Below are 13,806 nucleotides of genomic sequence, written 5' to 3' on the forward strand. Positions count from 1 at the left end.
AATTTTTACACTTAACCGTTGTTGTCATTATTGCATCCAAACTTCTGCATGTGTTGGGCTCCTGGGTGGCTCAGTCGGTTGAGCATTGGAACTCTTGATTTTGGCTCAGGTCATGATCTCAGTGTTCGGAGATGGGAGCCCTGTGTTGGGCTTCGTGCTCAGTGGACAGTCTGCTTGAGGTTCTCTCTTCTTCTGTCCCTCCCCTCCCCGGCCCCCCTCCCGTCTCCCCCCTTGCACGATTCTGCACACACTCTTTCTCAAATAAATAAATAAATAAAATCTTCAAATTTCTGTATGTGTTTCTATTTTAACTTGCCATTGAAATTCTGCATTGCTTCCTGTTTCTACACAGTCTTCACCGTGACCATTTTATTGGCAACATTACATTACAAAACATTACATTTCCTTTATACAGTAAGCAGAAAGTTTGCATTTTCTTGATGTTCGAGAAAATGCTTCACTGAATGCTCACATGGGGTCTCCGAATCCATTTAGAATCTCTGAGGACCTTTAAAGAGTTCCTTCACCCTTTCCTTCTTGGATATGAAGCAGCGCCTTCTTGGTTTAGTAACTGTCTATTCTCTCCCATCCAGATCATGCAGGTCGTTCATCTACTTTATGGATATACCAAAAACAAAAGTACTAATTCCATTACAAGTCTTTCAGCTAAATATAGATTTCTTACTTTTTTTTTTCATTTTAACAGTTTTTATTTCAAGTCGCATATAAGATTACTTTACTCCTGCATCTTCTCAATTGTTTCTTCCTTATATTTGCCCTTTTCCTTTCCTCCTTGGCCAGATTTGGCTTTACATTCCAGGATCTTTTTGCTGTCTTTGTCCAGTTTTAGTCTGGTGAGAAGCACCTTGCTAGGGTGAATGCCCACAGGGAGGGTTGAGCCGTTTGCCTTCTCTTGCTGCACTTGTTCAATGTAGATGACGTGTAAACCTGCACTACTTTGCCACTCTGCTGACCTTTGTAGTGTCCTCGCACAATCTGCACTTCATCATCCTTTCGGATGTTTCGAACGTTGTACTTTTGTGTCAGCTCTTTGGAAAGACGGGAAGACATGATCTTCCTGCGAATGTGGGAAGGTGCACTGAAATGCCGTTTTCAGTTCTTGCTCTGGTCAGAAGTCACAAAGGGATTGAACTTCATTTTGGCTGCTGATGCTTCAGCAATGGCCACAAGAGGGAAGAGCTATAGATTTCTTACTTTTAACTACAGGCAGTTGTTAGTCAGAGCAGCATGCACATCCGCCGGGAAGACAGGCTCTGGGGGTGGCCTGAGAGGTTTCATGACTTCACCAGCACCTCCCCTTCGCTCCACCTTCCCTTCTCCCCTCTGCCCTGCAATCAAGAGTGGTCAGACCTCCAGCTGGGAGGGTAGCCAGGGCAGCATCAGCAGCCTTGGTGAGCTGATGTCTGCAGCCAGGGTCCCTAGACTGCATAAATACTACATTTTCTTTCACTGGGTCACTTTCATCATTTCTGCAGAACTTGAGGATGATTCAAGCTCCTCTGGTCTCTAAACAGCAGCTGTGAACAAATTCTTAGCAGCAGGGAAATGAGGCTGAGGACTTACCCACACTGGGAAGGCCAGGAGGGCAAGTGAGCCTCTCCCCATGTCTTTTTGGACTAAGAACTGGATCATTTCTCTGCATAAAGACTAGCTTATGACAGGTGCAGGTTGACGTTTCTCCCTTACAGGTTAGATGGCAGATGGCAGGCTTTGGTGTGTTTGTCTATTTGTCCCATACCTTGAAAGGTGGCATTTGGATGAATGCTACATACTGAATTGTTGCTTTAAGAGTAAACTCAGTGGCTCCAAGGGTATTTTTAAAGATCCTGAAGTGTTTTTTTTTTTTTCCATATTGTTTTCAAAATTTTAGAATGATCCCAGAAGGAAAAATATCTAGCTTCACCCTGAACACACTGGCCCTATATATACATCAGATCACTGAAAAGTGATTAAGTTTTCTCTTCTTTGAGTCCCAAGAAAGAAAAACATTTTTCATTTCTATTTTTTATTCCCATTTGAGTTATACAATCATGTTTTATGTCCCCTTATTTGGATGGGTTTTGTTTTGCTCTCCACTGTCATTTATAATTCCCTTTGAACCCTGCCCTGGCTATCATTCTTTGCTGTCCTTTCCATTTTAGATTTTTATGTGTGGATTGTGCTCCATTTCCTTTTATATTTTCACTTTGGCTAGGTGATAAATATCCTCGTTTTTAATACCATGTATATTTACTTTAAGCTCTTACAAAAATATTACTTTATATATCTAATTAATATTGTATTTTGTGTGTAATTTTTCTAATCTTTATTAGTTTAGTTGGAAATTCTGTCATCCCTATGATTTTCATTTCAGCTACAGTTAAATATTTTTAAGTTATTTTATTATTTTTTGTGTGAGAAATAGAGTGTGCGATTTCATTAATATTTAGTATCTCCATGTTTCCTTGAGAAGTCTGAAAAAAGTGCACCCCCCCGAAGAGAGATTGATCTCTGATTTTAATTTACTAATTAACATCACATTTTTAATGCTCACATAGAGTGTAGGCACTCTTCTAATAAATTCCAGGTGACTTGTGTTATATATGAGTCAAAGTTATTTGATTACAAAAAGACATCCACTAGGAACTCATTTTCTATTGTTTTCCTTGGGCAGGTTGAGTCATGGTAAGGAAACAGCAGGATCTACAACACTCCTGAGCTGTCTCACTCATGCCAATAACTGTTATCATGTCCAATCTTACCTCTAGATTCTACCCAAACGGAAATTATAGGAAGTCTGAAACATCAATAAAGATTATTGTTATGCTAAGCTTTTAGAGTTTGTTAAAATACGACAGTATTTAGAGAAATGTGTCGCCAACTTCTTCCCTTTTCTAGCTGTAGGTACACACTTCGATGGAGAAATGAGAGGTAAGCATGACCGTAGAGTCGGAATGTTTCAAGTTATCGCCAACACACTGTCTAAATAACATCTGCTTTACCTTAAAATCCTTAGCGATTTCTTCAAACATTTCAGAAATGTTTTTGGCAGCCCTACCGAAATACAGCAGCTTGAAGGCAGACATGATACAGAAGCACAGGAGGAAAAAGGAGCAGTGAAACCAGCATTTGCCCTGCAACTCCCTAGTTCTGCTCCTAGGTATTTACCCAAGCGAAACAAAAACATATGTCTACACAAAGACTTGTACCTGAATATCCATAGCAATTTTATGGATATCGATAATAGCCAAGAATTGGAAACAACCCAATGTTCCACAACCAGTGAATGGATAAACAAAACATGGCATATCCATACAATGGAGTACTAACTCGGGAATCAAAGGAACAAACTACTCATAAACGCAACAACATGGATGAGTCTCAAAAGCCAGACCCAAAATACTTTATACTGTGTAATTCCTTTTGATGTCTAGATTCCTTCTGAAATTCTAAAAAATGCCAACTAGTCTATAGTGACATAAGGTAGATCAGTAGTTGCCTGAAGCAAGGGACAAAGAGAGAGGTCTGCAAAGGAGTACAAGAAACCTTTTTGGGGAGATGAAAATGTCCCCTCTCTTTCTTTTTTAAGATTTTATTTTTAAGTAACCTCTACACCCAATGTGGGGCTCGAACTGACAACCTCAAGATCAAGAGTCACACGCTCCACCTACTGAGCCAGCCAGGCCCTCCAAAATGTCCCCTGTCTTGGTGGTGGTGATTTCACAGAGGCTGGAAATGTCAGCACTCATTGAATTTTACACTTTAAACAGATACAGGTTATCATATGTAAACAACTACACCTCTGTCAAGTTGATAATTTTTTTTCATAGGCAAAAGATTTAAAACAGATACTTCACAAATGGTCAATAAGTACATGAAAAATCTCATTAGACACAGAGAAATGCAAATCTAAACCATACAAAGACATTTAATGCATACATTTTACTGCATGTAAATTATACCTTAATTTTTAAAGTGCAGATCTTAAAAAGAGAATTAAAATAAATTTTCTTTTAAAATCGGAAACAAAACACTCAGAAATTTCACTTGCCAATGTGTGAAATCAGTACTCCAGGTTATGCCTCTAGCATCGCTTGGAAATACTCTAAATGTCTTTCTGTAAGGAACCAAGAAAATAAATCATAGTATATGCATCAAAGGAAGCACCGTACTAGGGCAGAAAGAATCCCACTCATGTACCTGCAGGTTCTGATGTAGCTGATTAACCCCTCCCCATTGAAACCTGTTCTCAACTTGCTTCCAAGACAGTAGATCAGGCCACTCCTCTCCTTTGCTTTTTCCTCCTTATCTCCTGAGCCTTTTTCACATTGAAGGCCCCAGGGCTCAGGACTCTAATCACATGTCCTTAGCAAGTATATTCTCTACTAATCCCTTTATGATCTCATTCAATCTTAAGACTTTGAGTACTATCTGTATATTGATGATCCCAATTTTTATCTCGTGCCTGGCCCTCTGTCCTAAAGATCCAACTCCCTACCTAATATCTCCATTTGAAAATCTAAAAGGATCTCACACATAGCAAGTTCAAAACCGGATGCTTAGATTTCCCCCTTCCAAACCTCTCTTCCTCTTCTGTTTTCCATATCAGTGAAGACTACCATCTCCTACTTGCTGAACAAGGCCTTGAGGTCATCGTTGGTTCTTGTCTTTCTCTCATACCCCAGATTCAACTCATCAGTAATTTGTGTCAGCTCTTACAGCTAACTACGTCCAGAATCTGGCCACATGTCATTATCTCCACAGCGCCAAGCCAGGCCCACGTCTCACGTGGGTTATTGCAATAGCCTCTTCCCTACCTTCATTCCATTCTGGACACAGCGCCCCCCAGAAGGGATCCAGTTAAGACCTGAGTCAATCATGCATGTCGCTTCTCTGTTCCAAGTCTTCCAATTTTTTCTCCATCTATCTTTCAGTAAAAGCTGGCAACATTACAACGCCCTACCGAGGCCCTGTGGTCCCCCTGCCCCTCTGATCTCAGCTCCTGCCCCTCGCCCACTCTCTACTCCATTCCAGCCACACCAGCTTTCTTGCTGCCCCCGTATAAACAAGGTCTCCTTCCAGACCCCTGTCTCACTGACTCTTCTCCATATATTCAAATGCTCCCTCCTGAGGCACCTGGGTGGCTCAGTCGGTCCAGCGTCGGCCTTCAGCTCCGGTCATGTTCCCGGAGTCCTGGGATCCAGCCGCACTCATCAGGCTCCTTGTTCAGCGGGGAGCCTGCTTCTCCCTCTGCCTGCTCTTCCCCCTGCTTGTGCTTGCCGCCCCCCCCCCCACCACCCTTCTGTGTCAAATAAATAAATAAAATCTTTTAAAAAAAAAAAACCCACCTTGGAGAGGGCACAGCATTCTGGAGCTGGTCCTGGATTGTCTGTTCATAGCAGAGGCCTAATTCCTCTGCCTTGGGGTCGGATAACATTCTAGCCAGAATCCTGGAACCAGGGAAGGGGGCCCTGCAGGAGTTAAAATGTGCTGGAACATGAAGCAAAAGAACTGCATTTTCCAGAGACAGTCTCTTCCTGTCTTCTCTACTGAGAGAACAGCCTGAGGTTAATGCAAGACGCATCACGGACCAGACTGGTCCATGAAGCTGCCCGAAGTCACAGAATTTATCTTAATCTTTTATGTAGAACTTGGGGGCATTAGATCTTTCAGAGATAGGTAAAGATGTCGTACCCCAGTAAAAAACACAGCTGGCTGACCTACCCAAGGGCTAGCAGTAGGCGAAACACAGGGATCAGGAGACGCGGAGAAGATGAGAGCTTCTCTGCTCCCCAGTTTCAGCGGCGTGGGGAGGGTGTTTCCCCCAGAAGATGTGGCCATGGACTAGGGTGAGGGGAGTGGGTGCTGGAGGAGATGCTCAGCTCTACACCAAAGCAGGCTGACCAGGAGAACCCTGGCTCCGTCTAGGGTAAACGTAGAGCAAAACAACACGTTGGGGAAGAGAGTTATCCCCATGCTTGTCTGGGGAGCCCCGCATCTTGGGACATGCCCTCTCTGGGGAGGGCCAGGACTCCTATGGTGGAGCTAGGAGCTCAACCCACTGCACCTTTCGCTGGTTCCCTGAGGCCCCAGGTGTCCGCGCTCAATGAAGCCCAGCTGAAACAGAAACTGCCCCAGCCAGTTTCCCTGGAGACATCTTCCGCAGGTGCTGGGCAAAAGACACTGCAGGAAATCTAACAATTCCAAAGAGAAACTTGAGAAGCATCCCAAATCTCAGAAAAGGAGGCAGGGGTGGGGTGGGTGGGGGGTGGAAAGGAACCAGTATTCCCCTTATCCATCCTGCGGAACCCAGGGAACGCCCCTCAATTCTCCCTGGCTCCTCTTGCATCCAAGCCCTTATTTAAAAGTGAAAGATTTACAAAGAGACAAAAAAGCACCCCAGGAGGAAAAAAAAAAAAAAGAGGGCAAACATAATAAAAAGAAGGAATTGCAAACACCATACATACATATCCCAAGGTGTGGCTCAGATGCAGGGCCAGCTTCCCACACGTCTCAGGTGAAGCTCTACAATGTCAAAATCCCACAGAAATCCTGGCCAAGCGCCTGGCGGGGGGGTGGGGGGGTGGGGGGGGTGGGGGAGGTGGGTGCGGGCAGGAAGCTCTGGGGTTTCCCCAGGCAACTGCCTCTAGTCTGTGCAGAGGCCCTCAGAGCACTACCAGCCTCCTCCTCCCACTCACTGCACTTGGCCTCCAAATCCCTCCAGCTTGAATACAGCTAACTTTCACCTTCACAGCTGCTCTAAGATCCTAAGATCAGTCTGGAACCCGAGACTTCTCCCCACCCGCACCCCACAGGAAGGGGAGCGGGATTGAAAGCAACCTTTGAAGAAAGGCAATCGGGGAGCTATTGTGCTGAGGTGCTGGCGAGTGCCAGTTGATGGAGTATATCGCGTGGTCCCTGTTAGCACGTCCATCTGCAGACGGCTGGAGCACTGAGTGTGGGTGCCAGCCCTCTTTGGGACATTCATTGCCCTTTTTTCCCCCTGCAGCTGCTATAACAAATAGCAGTTCTTTTGAAGGCCAGGAACAAGGCTGGTCCTCAAAGTTCATAATTAGAAATCTCAGAGAAAAATCATTGTTGCTAAGTTATGCCATGGGGAAGGGGGAGGTCTTTTTTTAAATAAAAAAAAAATTAATGACCAGTTCTATGTTTAGATTGTTCGTATGACCGTGAAGACCAACTGAAGGATAAATCTAAGGGGGTGCGCTCCATGACAGGGGGGCTCAGAGCTGAGCCAGTGATCGGTCTTTGTTTACTGTTCTGTCTGCATATACAGAAAACTCCAGGGGCACCTGGGTGGCTCAGACGGTTAAGCGTCTGCCTTCGGCTCAGGTCATGGTCCCAGGGTCCTGGGATCGAGCCCCGCGTTGGGCTCCCTGCTCGGCCTGCCGCTCCCCCTGCTTGTGCTCTCTCTGTGTCAAAATAAACAAAATCTTTAAAAAGAAAAGAAAACTCAGGGAAGTGAAAGAATATTATACATGCAACCCATAGCTCCAAAAACATATGTACGTGGCAGTTATTGTCAAGCTATGTGCTAGGTGTGCACATGATTTCAAGTCATAACAAACCTTTGGGGCAAACATTTACGACAATTTACAGAGAGAAAAAACTAAGGCTTTTGGTTGGAAAGATTGAAAAAATTAAACATGCTCAAAGTCGCATTTACTTACTTATTTTTATTTTTTTAAAAAGATTTTATTTATTTATTGGTCAGAGAGAGAGAGAGAGAGAGTACAAGCAGGGGGAACAGGAGAGGGAGAAGCAGACTCCCTGCTGAGCAGGGAGACCAACGCACGGCTTGATCCCAGGACCCTGGAATAATGACCCGAGCCAAAGGCAGACACTTAACCGACTGAGCCACCCAGGTGTCCCTCAAAGTCGCATTTAGTTAATGGCAATTTTTAGTTCATATGGTTACTTCATGTCCACCCCCTGCCAGTAAAAAAAAAAAAAAAAAAAATACGTGTGTGTATATATTTAAATATACGGAATATTAATATGTATATTGTTTTTAGGCAATCAGGCTTGAGCAATGGGACCCACCTCAAAATATCCACAGGCCCTAGCTGACCAATGGGCTACTTACAACTGGGCACAGTGACCAAAAAAAGGGAGATTTCCATATGTCACTGTCATCTTACCGCTTTAGAAACAGCCCGCACCCACTACCTCGTGGCAGACAGCCTTCTCCTCTGCTGTCCTGTGCACAGCTCCCTTGGTGTATACTCAATACACTTCTATCTCCTTTGTTCTGCCTTGGGTGAATCCTTTTTCTGCCCGAGCCACTGGCTTCCACCTGATCATCACCCCACATTTGGGGGCCCCCATGTGATCGAGAGACACCCCATTTAGGTATCACATATTTATTATAGAAACATATATATGAATGCTTATGTAGCAAACAGAAAACAATTTCATATGAAGTAGACATAAAATATGCAAATATTTAATTAGGGGTTGAATTCTTCTTGTATAAGTTAAAGTATGTTCGGGTATAAGGGAGTAAGAAATAAACTGAGGGGCACCTGGGTGGCTCAGTCGGTTAAGCGTCTGCCTTCAGCTCAGGTCATGATCCTGGGTCCTGGGCTCCAGCCACCGTCAGACTCCCTGCTCAGTGGGGAGTCTGTTTTTCCCTCTTCCCCTCCCCCCTCCACTCCTGCACTCACTCTCTCTCTCTCCCCCCCAAAATAAGTAAAATCTTAAAAAAAATTTCTTAAAAAAAAAAAACAAACACCTGAAAATCCTGATAGCCTGAAAGGGATGATTCTATCCCACTCTTCATGCCCATCATGTAGAAGTGACCTATGTGTCCAGCAGAAGGATCTGCTCCTTGTCATCAATTCCATTGCAGGCCCACGCTGAGGAGGAAGCCCCTCTCCGGAGCATTACCAGCCAACAAGAAAGAGGGAAAAGGGGTCTCAGGGAAATCTATCCAGCTTCCAAGAGCTTCTACACAGAAGGGATCCATTTCCCTCCACTAACGTAGCATTCAGCTGACTGCCAGGGGACCAGAAAGTACCACCATCTTCCCTTGGGGGATGGGCTAGCCAGATCCTGAGGGACACACTCTACATTTCCTCACTGGGCTACAATGAATTGTTCTCAAGCGAGATTACTCAGAAGGAAAGGCAGTAGGCACTTGCCAAATCATCTTACTAGGTAGCAAAACTAAATGCCACACTATCAGAACAACTCACTCATCTCCAATGACACAGTAATCTCCCCAAATGCAGGCACTGAGAATTGGTTTTCATAGTAGAATAGTAAAACATCCTATTTTGGGTGGTGTTTGGAAATCAGTGAAAACGATGATCAAGGTAGAAAGGTTCTTATTCTTACACACACACATCTGGCTAGTCTAGGTGACCTTTTGCAGGCTGACTATAATTTCTATGAGCACAGGAACTGGTGACTGACCTCTGTCTCCCAGCCACTCCAGACTCAGTGAACGTAGAGTAAATGCCATTTATTCCAACTGTGAATTTTCATACAATAGCTAACAGCCCCGAGAACTCCGAACTCCGTTGTGTTTTATTTTATTACTGAAATGTTATTTATTAATCCTTCCCCTCCCGAAACAATTCTTCTGGACAAGGTGCTCACCCTGTCATCTGAAAAATGGCAGGGCCCTATCTCCGATGTTCCTCCCCCGCCTAAGTGGAAACTCAGGCTTTCTTGTGGCTCAGTTCTGCAAAATTAACAACTGCAACAATGTCTCATTTTCCATTCAATTGAAGAAATAGAAAAGCAATTAACTTGGATTTCTCTAGCCCTGTTGATCATTTTTAACCTACAATATCTTCCTCCTTACAGACCCTACAGACCCCACCACCATCTACAAATGCCACTTTAAGGGGCACCTGGCTGACTCAGTCAGGAAAGCCTGTGACTCTTGATCTCAGGGTTAAGTGCAAACCCCATGCTGGGTGTAGAGATTATTTAAAAAAGAAAATCTTAAAAAAAATTAAAATGCCACTTTTAATCTAACTTCTGGAGACTTCCTCAAAAGTGATTTTTTTCTTATTTAGTACAGATAAATCCTTTATTCACTGCATCTATATTCTTTGTGAAGAAAAATAAAGCGAGACAATTCTCTTACTTTGTGGAGTTTCCTGAATTCCCATTTAGAAGAATATAAGCTTGACATAGGTCTTTGCCACATGACCTTTATTATGTGAGAGGAGATATAATATTAATCAAAATAATTAAATTACAAATAGCTAAAATAACTCAAAATGTCTCTAGTTGTTTCCTAATGAAGCACATATTTTATCATTTATTATAATTTATTATAAACAGATAAATGGACAAAACTTGCTGATTTTCAAGGTAAGCAATAATATTTAGTCCAGGCACCCTCCTAAACCCCCACCTCCTACCCCCAGTTTGCAACCATTGCCACCTCATGGTTAGCTCATGGTACATGGTTATTGTACATACATCATCCATTGAGAAGCAGGTCTTCTTTCTCTGTCCTACAACAGGACTCTTATCTGTCTCTAGTAACTTCTAATTGAATTATTATATATATAATTATTTTTTTTTAAAGATTTTATTTATTTATTTGAGAGACAGAGAGAATGAGAGAGAAAGCACATGAGATGGGGGGAGGATCAGAGGGAGAAGCAGACTCCCTGCCGAGCAGGGAGCCCGATGCGGGACTCGATCCCGGGACTCCAGGATCATGACCTGAGCCGAAGGCAGTCGCTTAACCAACTGAGCCACCCAGGCGCCCTATATATAATTATATATATATAATAATACATAAGTTAAAATTGATATATATGTATATATCAATTAAAATATATGCCTGTAGAATGTCAACCATGATAATGGTATAAACATGAGCAGTGATAAACATCTGTTTTTTGGGAAAAAAATCGAAATGTGCTAAAATGTGAAATATGCTAATTTAAGATGAGGTCTATCGTGATATACAGTGTATTATGACCTCTGGACCAAAATCTATCAACAAACGCATATGCGCACACATGAGGTGAGCGAGGACGAGATGGAAAGACAAGGGAAGATAAGGAACACCAGGGATGAGAATCATACCTACAGCATGGTTGACAATACTGTTGCTTAACCAGGAAGGGTGCAGTTGCAAACTTGAATGCCTACAGTTAGCCACAGAGGATCTGTGAACTGATGAATCAAGCTTGGTGGTGTCAGTGTGAGCTGGAGACAGAATACCCTTTCTGAAGGGGACTGTTAATCCCCCAGCCTATTGCCATGTGGCTTGAAAGTAGACCCAGTTGACCAGCACTGCCCCTTTTTCAAAAGAAACACAAATTCCGTATTTTAAATGTGAAATGTCCTGATTTTTAAATGTTGCCATTAATTCAATTAAAATAAATATTGAATGAGCCACACAAGCCACATCTCTATCCTGAACTTGGTCTTCAGGCCACCAGTTGCAACCCGGAGGCTGATGTTTCTGGTTGTAACTATCCCTGACACAAGTAGTATAATACCTTGGACAAAATTATTTAATCTGTTTTAAACCTTTAATATGGGCAAAGCATTGTGCAGGATCCAGAAACTTCCTACAAGATCCTTTGCAAAGTAATTAACAAACATCTCAACAATGCCAGAAACTGGCATTCCAAAATGTGATCCTGCTTTTTAAGCATTACGTAACCCTCAACCCTAGAGATAATGAAGAATACTAATGACATATAATGCTAATAAGAATACTAATGACAAAAGAATGCCTCAGCAGTTTTGTGTCAGCCTATTATCTCTGAAAAAGAAGCGGCTTCTTCCCTCCTGGGCCAGAGATAGGTCTCAAGTCAGAGTCGAATGCAAATAACTTGACTCAAAGGGAGAGAATAAATGGCTGAAGAAACCAAGAAAGTCTGTCACCAGCAGCGCCCCCTTCCAACCTCAACAGGGGGACTACTGAGGTCGCTGACCCTTATCTTACGGAAATAGGTGATTAGGTGATGCCTATTCACAGTACAAAATGGCAAAGGTATAAAGGGACCGTTGAAAAATAAGCCTCCTTCCAACCCCTACCCCCAGCTAATTCTTGTCCCCAGAGGCAACCCCTTTATTGCATTCTTGCGTCTTCTTAAAATATATCTTCAGAAGAGCTGTAGAATGCATGCACGTTGAAATGGGAACCTATTTCTGAAATGCATGTTCTTTTGGAATTTTGGATTGGAAAGGACCTAGTTCAGGCCTTAATTCACAACCTCCCTTAGTATCGCTCCTGCATACAAAGCTTTCTGAGGATGAGAAACCATTCCACTCAGAGGCAGCTCATTCCACTTTTAGATACCTCTAGTAGTTTCCTAAAGATTATTTAAAACTTTTGAAATCTGCCAATCTGTGTTTTTCCTCATCACTCTTTGCTTTGCCCTCAAAGGCCAGAGAAAACAGGTGGTCAAATGCCTCTCGTCTAAGAAGGAACTTAAAATATTTGACACCCTCCTTTCTTTACCCTGTCAAATAACCCGTTTCTCCTCCCTTTCCACGGAGTGTGTGGTTGCAGGGGACTCACCACCATGTTCTTCTAGAAAAGATTAAACTCTTATTTAAAATACTCAGAAAGCTCAAAAAGAGGAAAACTGCTCATCAGAGGCGCAAATAAGTCTCCAATTTGTAGCTGGCAAAGAAACGTGTTATGGAAATTGATGGACCATATGAGATTTAATATGGGAAATGGTAGAGTCTGAATACATACCTGCTAATATGGTGTGCATGGGTGCTTTACCCAGAAATTTTTTGGCCAAGCAGAAATTTTGGTTGTAACTTCTCTAAAAACTTTCCAAGACATACTCTGAAATAGAATTTCAGGTCCTGATGTCTCTACTTGAAAAGTTGTAGTATTAGAGTGATGGAGAACATGGCCTGGATTTGGGTTCAAGGCTGACTTCATGGCTAGCAAATGCACACTTTGGTACATTGGGGAAGTTATTTATTTAACCTTTCCAAGCCAGTGTCATGGAATGTCACCTTGATATGAAAAGCAGATGAAATGTAACCTAGCTAACGGGTAGTCAGATGAGCTAAGTTCTGTTCAGTACTTAGCATGGAGTTGGGGCTGTCCCTGCAACATTCCTATGGTGGTGATGATGGTGGTGGCCTTTGCCTGGCATGTGGCCTGGTACATGCCCTGGGAGCACTCTCTGCAGAGACTGGGTGCATGAGCATCCTTTACGCAAGGCCCAGTCTGGCCACAGCTCTGTTCTCTTCAGAGGATGCCATTCTTGCAGGGTTGGCCCATATAGTTTTTCACTTCACAAGTACCACATTATCAGTACACCCCCACGAACCTGCCAAAGAGTACAAAATCATCTGGAATGTCACCCCTTACATCACAAACTCAGAGGAGAAACTCAAACTTGAGATAGGTACCCCAGTAGGATGTTAAGTTCATCCATTCCTATCCATTCCTCAGGATCAACCCAGTATCAAATGGTGTTTTTGAAGTGTCCCACTGCCTCCTTGAGTAATTGTTTTCCTAAAGCTTTGCTTCCTGAGATGCCATCAGATCAGATCAGATCAAAGGTTGGTAGAACAAGTTATCACTATAAAGGTTAGTACTATCACAAAGAAGTGGCTAGTGAGAACTCCGAAGTCTACACATTGTCTTCTTTGGAGGGACTCATGGAAGAAATGGCTATGCAGTCTTAAAAAGTTAGTTGTAGCTTCAATCGACGGGTGTTTTAACATGTGGACACTATGATTTGTGCCACCCATCATGTTTCCTTGACAGAAGTGTGTCAGAGCCAAATCTGTGGTCTTGTTAAGTAAATGCACAGGACTTTGTGGTGT

General features: G+C 43.0%; 1 pseudogene; it reads right to left on the reverse strand.

Annotated features, from left to right (window-relative positions):
* Nucleotides 1–691: 691 nt before the first annotated feature.
* LOC114213700 (large ribosomal subunit protein uL24 pseudogene) lies at nt 692–1,194 on the reverse strand (annotated as a pseudogene).
* Nucleotides 1,195–13,806: the final 12,612 nt, after the last annotated feature.

This window comes from Eumetopias jubatus, unplaced genomic scaffold (genome assembly GCF_037043125.1).
Source record: "Eumetopias jubatus isolate StellerSeaLion01/CBP00866 unplaced genomic scaffold, mEumJub1_p1.0 scaffold_14, whole genome shotgun sequence".
Taxonomy (NCBI): Eukaryota; Metazoa; Chordata; class Mammalia; order Carnivora; family Otariidae; genus Eumetopias; species Eumetopias jubatus.